General features: G+C 43.2%; 1 long non-coding RNA gene across 19 annotated transcripts in view; it reads left to right on the top strand.

Annotated features, from left to right (window-relative positions):
- Positions 1–2,908: 2,908 nt before the first annotated feature.
- The window catches only part of LOC106977351 (uncharacterized), a 119,696-nt gene continuing 111,744 nt past the window's right edge, over positions 2,909–10,860 (top strand). For 6 of the 19 annotated variants that reach the window (XR_008299973.1, XR_008299980.1, XR_008299972.1 and 3 more), the window contains exons 1-4: positions 2,909–3,606; positions 3,821–5,715; positions 6,601–6,690; positions 7,494–8,443. This is a non-coding gene — a long non-coding RNA (uncharacterized LOC106977351). The remainder of the gene's footprint in view (positions 3,607–3,820; positions 5,716–6,600; positions 6,691–7,493; positions 8,444–10,860) is intronic. The other 13 variants (XR_008299978.1, XR_008299975.1, XR_008299970.1 and 10 more) reach the window with 7 other exon arrangements.

Raw genomic sequence — 10,860 nt, forward strand, 5'->3', positions numbered from 1 at the left:
AGTCAAGGGCAGTTGCGGGAGGCCCTGAGCCTAAGGGGAGGGGCCTTAAGGAGGGCAAAGAGCAGCTCACCCGCTGAAGACGGGCAGCAGAGGTCAGAACCTCAGGGGGTGAGCTGCTGGTGGGAGGGCCTCAAGGTCCTCAGCAGCAAGGCCTTGGCTTGCAGGTGAGCAGAGTGGGGGCGGGGGGGGGCCATTGGGGGTCTGAAAAGGAAGAACATTTGAAACAGGTGCTCCCGAGAGACTGACAGGCAGTTTTAAGGACTCATTTGAGCAGTGTGGCCACGGAATTAAAATGAAGTGACCCTGGTGGCTCATGGTTGACTATTTTTTCCCTACAAAGTCTCACTTCTTGGGCACAGGTGTGGAGGAGGCCGAGAGCTGAATTTAACTGGACCTTGATGGATAGATACAGTAGACAGTTAATGCCACGTGACCGAATGAATAGAGTCACCCAGCAGGGTTCACGTGGTTGTCTGAAAAAGAAAAGCATCTGTTATTAACTGCTTTGGGACAGAACTCAAAAGCTGTAGATCTCGGAGATCAATCTGTTCTGTAGACATGCTTCCTAAAAAATATTTTCAATGGGGTGCCAACATTAAGAAATTGGGAGACCTGACATGAAATAATATTGGATTTCTGGCTTCTCTTAGGCATCACTGGATCTGTTCTCAAGAAACATGGGGCCCAATTGGCTTTCTCCCTTTAGTGGTGGGTAGTTTGAGTCCTTGCTGAACCCACCTTTCTGTTACCTGCTCAGGATGTTCATCCTCAGCGTGAAGAATGTTCCAGCTCTCCACTTTGATGCGTTCATAGTCAAAGCCTCCATGTGGGGAATGTGTCTGAGGACATCACTGCCCCAGTTTGGGAAGCATAGGCCTGCCCTTTGGTGTCCATGTTCCCCCCCCCCGCCAACTCTCCTCCACCCCCCATTTCCTGTAGTGGGCCGGTATTCGGGAACCTGATTTCTGATTTGAGCTCAGCGTTATTTTGAGAATTCCTCTTGCTTTTCTGGGTGTCGAGCTTCTTATTTATAAAAATAAATGGTCTGGACAGATGATCTATAAAGTACTTGATTGTCTGTGATTAACAAGAATTCATTCTGAAATGTCTCTGAGTGTAATATGTCTTCTAGCTGAAAGATCCAGAACCGGCAGGAAGGGGACCCTGGCAGGAGTCTTGCCTGACAAGGGGATAATGGCCTGTCACCCTCCTGTCAAACCCTAGTGCCGAGTCAATGGCTTAGCAGTGAAGGGCATTTCTGAAATACTGGACAAGCTCCCTTGGCTTATGGCTCTGCGTAAGCTGTAAAATGCACACTCAACACTTGATACTTTTCATTAAGATTAAAGAACTCTCAAGTGCAAGTGACAGAGTATGTTGATATATGATTATAGTCATAACACTGTGCTTTTTTGTCTTCAGAAGAAAGTTTCCCAGTCATGGCTTTAACCTGACATTCAGACAACAAAGCTCCCTGATTACATTTAATAAGAAAATTTAATAACCCCCTTATTGAGTATTTTTGCTTCAGCCTTGGATTAACCTTTAACAAATGAAGCTTTAGTTGCCACAGAGCCTCAAGAATGTTTCCCTGTGATGAATGTGTCTGTCTGTGTGTATTCGCGCGGACCCTGGGGGCTGGGAGAGTCACACTGTGGTCGGAACGACCCCTAGGAAGCCAGCTCGACTGAACTGACCATGTTAAGATATTAGGAACGATTTCCAGGGCCCAGAGCCCCCTGATGGCCCTCTGCCACTAAACTACCAAATACAGAGAAAACCATTTCTCCGGCAATATAAATACTAGACACATCCAAACAGCAGAATAGCCCCCAAAAGATTTCTTTGTAAATGGTCATCTACTTAAAAATTGAATGATGGCTTGCTGTGGGTCATGGCGTTGTTGGGGGTGATGATATGACTGAGCAGCTGGTGTTGTCATGGAAACAAATTTACATAACACAGACAGGAGAAAATGGATCAAATACGCCCCTCTTTCATGTTGTGAATATCTCATAAATGCTATGAAACGAGACTGACTTACTGTTTAGAAAAAGTCCAGATGTACAAGCTTGAAGGGAATTTGAAAGAATTTAAAGGAAAACCTGTAGAAAGAATAGATAATACTGCAGGATCTTTCCAAATTCTCATTCCATCGCTCTTTCCTCTGGTTTTCTTGGATGAAATTACAGCAGATCTTCCTATGTCATTTTGCCATGCTGCTCCGTAGATCAACAGGAATTTTGATTAACTATGATTTTTATAATGACGGCTTTGAGGATCTCGTAAAGAAACGTGCGATGCAAATTCGTTTTTTTTTTGGTGTGGTTAGATTGGATAAAGTTTGAATTATGTTTAGTCTTTAACAGAGTGTAATGTTATGAAATTTTTTTTAATTTTCAGGTACGTGTAGAATTTTATGATCGACACAAAATGACAGCAAGTACTTATTACCTGCTTCAGTGTATTTGTATGATACAAAAACGTTTTCCAGTATATATATATATATGTATATATATATGCATATATATATATATGTATATATATATGCATATATATATATGTATATATATGCATATATATATATGCATATATATGTATATATGTATATATATGCATATATATATACACATACACACACACATACACACACATAGTATATATATTATATATAAAATATGTGTGTAATATGTAATATATGTAGTTAACACTTATTTGTTCTAACAAAACCTTATATCCCGTATTATTATGTACTAGATCTTATGTGCTAAAAGTTCTTTTTTGTACCATTGGGTCTGTTTGAAATCAAGATCTCTGACTTGCAGATATATTTTTAATTGAGAACAGATGTGCCCCTGGCCATTCTGGGTAAATTATTTTTGGCTGTGGTGTGTGTGCCTCTAGACCCTGCACCCAAATGCCTGTTTTCTGCTCCCCCTGGGAGGTGACTGTAAGTGTTAGGGAGGGGTCAGCTCAAAGGTCCCAAGGCCTGGGGAGGACAAGTTATGGTTCAAGCGAACACCGAACATCTCCCAATAAGCCCTGTCCGCTCAGGCTGGGCAGACGGCGAGGAGGGAGCCAGCCTGGTCCCTGGGGGAGTCTGCACCTATGTATCTGTTCTCCTCATGTAAACTAGGAGACCCCTGTCTACTGTCGGGACTGGACAAGCCCTGGAACAGAGTGTTTCCTTTAGCTTCCAGATTCAGTGTCCACATCATTGACTCCAGGAAAATCTGTTCATCTGAGTCTACACGTGCAGGCAGCGAACAGACGTCCAAATCCCAATGTTTCTTTGTTGAGCACGGGCTCACGCTGTAGCGGAACCCTCGGCGTATGGGGTAGTGCCACGGGGAAGCCATCTTACAGGAAGAGAAAGACAAGATGGGTGGAGGAAGCCGCTAGGAAAGCTCCTCTCTATGGCTCAGTGTTCTGTAGAAGATGGAAGTAAAATGGGTGCATGTGGACTCTGCCGTTAGCCTGCCTGGGACTTTGTGACCGTCCGTCACCGTGGCGACTGTGACAGCCTCTGAGGCCAGTTAGGCCACAAGAACACAGCGGTCTCTCCAGCTCCCGCGCACCTTCAGATGCACTCATTCACGCAGCAAAGTGAGTGGGGGCGTGGTTGGTGGGATCTCCCAATCTCCGGTCCCTCTGGGGGGCATGTGGGCGGGGGAGGGGGCACTGCTGATGGCCTCCTCCAGTCTTCCCCCAACTTCGCACTTGCCCATTCAGGTCACATACACGGATACGACTTTTCTCCTTCCCCTTTAACTTCACAACCCAAACCCAAACCCGAAGCACACCTGTCGTTCTCTTGTAGGTGGACGTGCCTGCCCAGACAGCCGGAGTGAAGATAGTTACTGGGCCCGAGGGAGAAAAGCCCCACCATCTCTGGGACATTGTCGCAGGCCTGTGGGAATGTAAGTTATTAAATGGAAGCAGCCCCGTCCTCACTGTGACTCAGATAGGTAGCACGATGTGTGCCCCAGCTCGTCCCGGGGCCGCGTCTTCAGTGTGAGCAACGCCAAGGCCTTAGCGACCTATTCCTGAGCCCTGTGGCTGTAGGGGCAAGGGGGGCCCAGCGGATCCGGCCAGCTCAGCGCTGCAAGCAGGCCCATTCCCAGCCGCCCGCTGTTTGTGAAGCAGCCCCGTAGAGAGAGCGCAGGGGAAAAACAGTCCTCTTATCTGAGCAGAGGGCATTCACCAGTTGCCAGAGTGATCTGGTCTGAGTGCTTGGCGGCAGGTGGCCGGAGGAGGAATCATGATGCGAACTGGGAGGTCGGAGTGGACACGGAACAGCGATTAACGGTCGCTATTCCTTTGTCAGGCTCTCTCTTGGTCGGCGGGGGGCTCTCAACTTGAGCTTGCTTGGCAGCGTAGGGTTAGGGATTCCAGACACTGAGCTTCCGCAGTGGGAAAGTCCGCCCCCGCTCACGGGGAGCGCTTCCATTTACAAGGCCGATGCTCTGGTTTTATTTCAATTTTCTGCAACATGAAAAACACTGCACATGGGAAAGAAAACGCTTCATCATTATGTATTTGCCCACTAATGACGCATGCTGGTAATGCAATCTGGTTGAAGCAACAGAAACATTAAAGAAAGAACTGTCCATAATTATGTATGTGCATGTAGATATGTATCTATAAATAGATAATAGCTTAGATCTCTCTCTCTCTCTCTCTCTCTCTCTCTCTCTATCGATCGATCAATGTATCTATATACCCAAAAGCAGCTGCATGTTTTACAGATTAAGTATCCAACTGGTCAAGGGCAGTTAAGCTTAATTAATGTGAACTTAGCCCCTTAAGTTAATGACCTCTCCTCTGGAGCTGAGTGGGGACCGGGAAAGGAAGCTGTTTAATAGCTAACTTGATGGCTAATGCTTTCTTACTGTACCATTTTCTAGATTGTTTTCATACTAACAATGAAGTATTGTTTTGATTTCTTTCTTAATCAAGAGTTAACACATTTTCTTGTTTTGTTTTGTTTTGTAGAACTAAACAAGTCATTCATATAGCTTTTCCTGGAGATTTGAGTTTTTTGTTTCTTTTCGTTTTTTGTTTGTTAGCTTAGCAGTAAACATTTGGCTTAGCATTTTTTCTTTGGCCTGTAACCCCAAAAGGAAACACATTCCTGTTGGATTACCTACACTTTGATTTTGGTGAATACTATTTCAGCTAAGGTGAGGGAAAAGTCTGTAAAGAGGTCAGTGAAAGCCCAGGTTCCCTGGCCCCCAAGGCTGTTTTTAGTAATAAGAGTAGAGCTTACAGATCTGGCTTCTGCACTTAACATCTGACAGAATTAAGAATCTTCTTTAGGTGCCTAATAGCCTGTCAGGGAGGGACCTTAAATCTCAGAATTTTAGGCATTTAAATGTATTTATTGATTTAAATTCAGTTGTGGGAAAACGAAGGGAGAATTCTCTTTAGAATCATGCGACCACCAATAATAAATATTTTTTATAACACTTTACTGAGGTAAATTTATTTATTTATTTAAAACTTTTTTTAATGTTTTATTTATATTTGAGAGAGAGACAGAGCATGAGTAGGGAAGGGGCAGAGAGAGACGGAGACAGAATCTGAAGTAGGCTCCAGGCTCTGAACTGTCAGCACAGAGCCTGATGTGGGGCTTGAACTCATGAACCACCAGATCGTGACCTGAGCCAAAGTCAGACGCTTAACTGACTGAGCCACCCAGGCACCCCTACTGAGGTAAATTTAAACTCAGTGAAGTGAACACATCTCAGGCCTAAAGCTCAATGGTATTATATGTATGTCCACAGCCACATGGCCCCCATAACAGATCAAGATTGAAAGCTTTTCTGGCCCCTTAGACAATTCCCGTTTTCATTTAATGTCATCACCCCAATTTAACTACTATTTTGATTACTTTGACTATAGATTAGTTTGGTCTGTTTTTTGACTTTAGATAAAAGGAATGCTTTCTTTTGTATGTCTGGCTTCTTTCACTCCAGGTAAATAATTTTGAATTTACATGAAGTTGTGTTCACTTTTTTCTATGTATACAGTTCGTAGCTGTTACACATGTATAGATTCCTGTAACTATCACCCAGGTGCCCCCCAAAGATGCCATTCTGTGAGTTCCTCCAAATGTTTTATAGTTTAGCCTTCACATTTAGGTATTAGACCCATCTCCACTGAGAATTATTCTTGCGTGTGTGTGTGTGTGTGTGTGTGTGCACGCGCGCACAGTGTGAAGTAACAGGACATCCAGGTGATATCCACAGCTGCTCCCACACTAGATCAATGAGTTTTCTTTCCCCTATTGATTTCACTGGTGCCTTTGTTGAAAATCAAATGATCGTATACGTATGGGTCTATTTGGGGGCTTTTTATTCTGTTCCGTTGATCTATTTGTCTGTTCTTATGCCAATACCACACAGTTTTAATTAGTATAATTTTATAGTATGTCTTGAAATAATGGTAGTACAAAATCCTTCTCTGCTGCCCACCCATCTTCTTCCTTTTCCTCGTCCTCCTCTTCCTTCTTTGCCAAGATCGTTTTGGATATTTAGATTGCTTTTAGGTCACATAAATTTTATAATCCATTTGTTTATTAAAAAAAAAATCCTGCAGGAATTGTCACAGAAATTGCATTGGACCCACAGATCAACTCAGGCAGACTTGACATCCTAATAATATTGAGTGTGTCTATTCCCAAATGAGGTAATTCTTTCCATTTACTTAGGCCTTTAAAAAATTCCCTTAGTAGAGCACCTGGTGCCTCAGTCGGGTTAAGCGTCTGACTTCGGCTCAGGTCATGATCTTGCGGTTCGTGGGTTCAAGCCCCGCATCAGGCTCTGTGCTGACAGTTCAGAGCCTGGAGCCTGCTTCGGATTCTGTGTCTCCCTCTCTCTTTGCCTCTCCTCCACTCACGCTCTGTTTCTCTGTGTCTCTCAAAAATAAATAAAAAACGTTAAAAAATGTAAAAAAAAAAAAAAAAGAATCTCGTTTAAAGAATTCCCTTAGCAATGTTTGCATGTTTTATAAAATTCAGTATAGAAGACTTGCACATCTGTCATTAATTTTATTCCCAGGTATTTGATGATATTGTAAACGATATTTTTTTATTGTGATAAGAAAGACATAACACAAAATTTATCATTGGAACCATTTTATTTTATTTTATTTTTTTTCAACGTTTATTTATTTTTGGGACAGAGAGAGACAGAGCATGAACGGGGGAGGGGCAGAGAGAGAGGGAGACACAGAATCGGAAACAGGCTCCAGGCTCCAAGCCATCAGCCCAGAGCCTGACGCGGGGCTCGAACTCACCGACTGCGAGATCGTGACCTGGCTGAAGTCGGACGCTTAACCGACTGCGCCACCCAGGCGCCCCTGGAACCATTTTAAAATGTCCCCTTCGGTGGCATTGAATGCATTCGCTACCATCACCTACCTGCACCCCTTTTTTTTTGAGCTGGAAGTCTGTACCCATTAAGAAATAACTGCCCATTCCTTTCCCTTAGCCTCTGGCAACCACATTTCTACTTTCTGGCTCTAAGAATGTGACCACTCCTGGTGCCTCAGGTAAGTAGAATCATACAGTATTTATCCCTTTGTGTGTGTTTCATTTCACTTAGCCTGATGTCTTCAATGTCCATCCGTGTTGTAGCAGGGGTGAGAATTGCACCCCTTGCTAAGGCTGAAAAACATTCCATTGTACGTGTATTTCACACCTTGTTTATGTACTCATCTGTCAATGGAAATTTAGCTTGTTTCCGTCTTTTGTCGATTGTGGATGATGCCCCGTGGACTTTGGTGTTGAGTATCTGTTTGAGTCCCCGTGTTCAATTCTTTTGTTTAGATTACTGGATCGTATGGTAATTCTATGTTTAACCTTTTTGGGGATGTAAATGGCATTTTAGACTTTTATTTTTTCCATTGTTTTTATTGTCATTTAGAAGTAACATGGATTTTGGGGGTGTTGACTTTATACCCCACCACCTTGCTAAGTTCACTCACCGGTGCTAACCTATTGTAGATTCCTTTGGATTTTCGACGTGGACAATCACGTCATCTTTGACTAAAAACAGTTTAGCTTTGTCTTTGCTAATGTGTATGCTTTTTAATTTTTTCCCTTATTTCACTAGCTAGGACCTCCGGGGCAATGTTGAGCCAAAATGGTGAGAGTGGATATTCTTGCACGCTTAATCGTAGGGGAAAGGAATTCACTATTTCACTACTGTTATGTCAGCTACAGAACTCCTTTGTCGGATTGAAGGAGTTCCCTTTATATTCCCAGTTTGCTAAGGATTTTTATTTTTTATTATATTGTCTTTCTTAAATGTTTACTGATTTATTTATTTTGAGAGAGAGAGATGGAGAATGCAAGCAGGAGAGGGGCAGAGAGAGAGGGGAGAGAGAGAGAATCGTGCCCTCAGCGCGGAGCCCAACTCCGGGATCAATCTCATGAAAGGTGAGATCATGACCTGAGCTGAAACCAAGAGTCGGACACTTAATTGACTGAGCCACCCAGGCACTCCACTAATCATATTCATGATTATACGAATATGATAATTGGAGTGAATGGTATTCATTCGACAAATACGTATTGAGTATCTACCATATGCTGGTAAATAGCCATAAACAAAGCACATAAAACAAAACACATAAAGCTTACGTGTCGTGTACAAAAATAAACAGATAAAATGTATATTATACTGGAAGGTGGGAACTGATGTAAGAAAAATAAAGCAGTGTATCTCCTGTTCCCCTTCATGGGTAGCCCCGAGTTCCTCAGCAAAGTGTCGTTCTGGCCATGAAGAGGTTTGTTTGTTTTTAAAAACAACATGATGTTTCAAGGAAAGCCAAGTATTTCATCGGATATGCTCTACCATAGTGCTAAGAATCTTTTCTATGCTGAGGAAAAATAGGCTGTGATTGGCCTTGCCAATAAATAGTAAATTGAACTTCATTTTGTACCTTCTTAAGGAATTTCGAAGGCTATTTTTGGCTCTATGTAATATTTGCTACAAGGAATGACTTTACTCCATCGAAAGAAATGGTTCCTCTATGATCTCAGAGCAAAGGATAGTCCTTTAAACAGAATATTTCAGCCTATGGGAAACATACTTCATTGCCTTTATTTTTCTCATTGTGTTGTGGATGGGTAAAAATTTCATTATGGATGGTCATCGGTTCTCAGCCCTGCAATTAAAACTCAGTAATTGAAGGGAAGGGCTCAGTGTTTCCATTTGGAAAAACACTTGGGATCTTGGTGTATGAGTTATTTCCTGACCCAAAGTCTCAGACAGTGGATGTATCATCTCCTTCTTCCCTGGTGTTCTTGAGAACAGAATTAAAAGCGGTAACATATGCAACGGCTGGGCACAGAGCCAGGCACAGAACAAGGGGAGAAACGAGTGTTAGTTCCTTCTCTTGCTTTGTCATCCTTGCCCTCCTTGATCTCACTTCTAAATGTCATAGCTGGACATTTGTAGCTGTGGCTAGACCAAGAGATGCCAGATGGTGGAGACAGGTGAGTCTTGAGTCCCAACAGAGGTCATTCTGAGGTGTCCGAGTGGAAATCCTAGGCAAGTTCAGGGTCTAGAAGGCAAATTGAGCTGGTGTCTTAGGATATAAACCTTGATGGCAAATGTGGACAATAGAAGGTCCAAGAGATGGTTGGTGGTTACCAGGGTTCAATTTGGTATTAAGAAACAGGCAAGCAAGGCAGATTAGCCGAGAACAGTGATTCCATTCAATTTAACAAATGTTTATGGAACCGCCCCTATGTGCAGTTAAATGCTCTTAAGATCTCCGAGTTCGGAACAGCCTAGCACGTGGCAAGTATAAGTGACGTTTGATCTGTGGCAAGGACAAGCCTCTGCTCGGGCATTAGTAACCTGGTTTGGGCAGATAAGTCTTACAGTGAGAATTGTGTTGGAGGTTGGGTAGGAATGATGAATTTCTGCATGTGCCGATGGTTGTGCCCAAAGACAGAGTCCCCGGGAGACCCACAGTTTCAATGGTCCTTCTGGGTGGGCTGTGCCCATTTGTATCTGCCTCTCTCTGGTGCTAGGTTTTTTGTTTGTTTGTTTGTTTTGGTTCTCTGTGTTTCTAAAACTAGAGTTTAGGTTGGAAGGGACATGCTGTTGTAGTTTGGCAGTTGACAACCATATTGTCATTAAGTTTCATTATTTGGCTTGCATACCACACCTCCCTCTCCTTGTGAAGCAGGCCATTGACTTCAAGACATTACAGAATATTATGCACGTGGAAGAAAATATTTCGATTTTCTTTTTCTTTTTCTTCTTACTGTGTAAACAACCACTTTGGAGGGAGTAGAGCTGAAATAATCCCACCAGGAATGGGCACTGGGTTTCTGGAAACTCACGGCCAACACCTTTTTTTTTTTTTAATACAGTGTGCTTGTCTGGGAATTGGGGCGAAAGAAGCTTGTTTGTTTATTTTGTTTCCAACTAAGAGTAATTTTGGAAATGCTAGAGATTTTGCAGGGGGAAAACCCTCTTTTCACTAAATGATTGATTTTGAAGAAAACTTATTTTTATTTGTTTTGAGAGAGAGAGAGCTAGAGAGCAAGCGGGGGAGGGGCAGAGAAAGAGGGAGACAGGCTCCCAAGCAGGCTCTGCGCTGTCAGCACAGAACCCCATGCAGGGCTCGAACCCGCAAACCTGTGAGATCATGACCTGGGCGGAAATTAGGAATCTGACTCTCAGCCAACTGAGCCACCCAGGCGCCCCTGAATGATCGTTAAGCGATGTTTGGACGTGTGGAGACTCAGCTTCTTTGAACTTTTTGCATGCAGCACTTTTTATTCAGAAGCAACCCCCGACGTCTGAGAATTTGTTTCTGGCAAGAAACCTATTCAGA

The sequence above is a fragment of the Acinonyx jubatus genome, chromosome B4 (assembly GCF_027475565.1).
Source record: "Acinonyx jubatus isolate Ajub_Pintada_27869175 chromosome B4, VMU_Ajub_asm_v1.0, whole genome shotgun sequence".
Lineage (NCBI taxonomy): Eukaryota > Metazoa > Chordata > Mammalia > Carnivora > Felidae > Acinonyx > Acinonyx jubatus.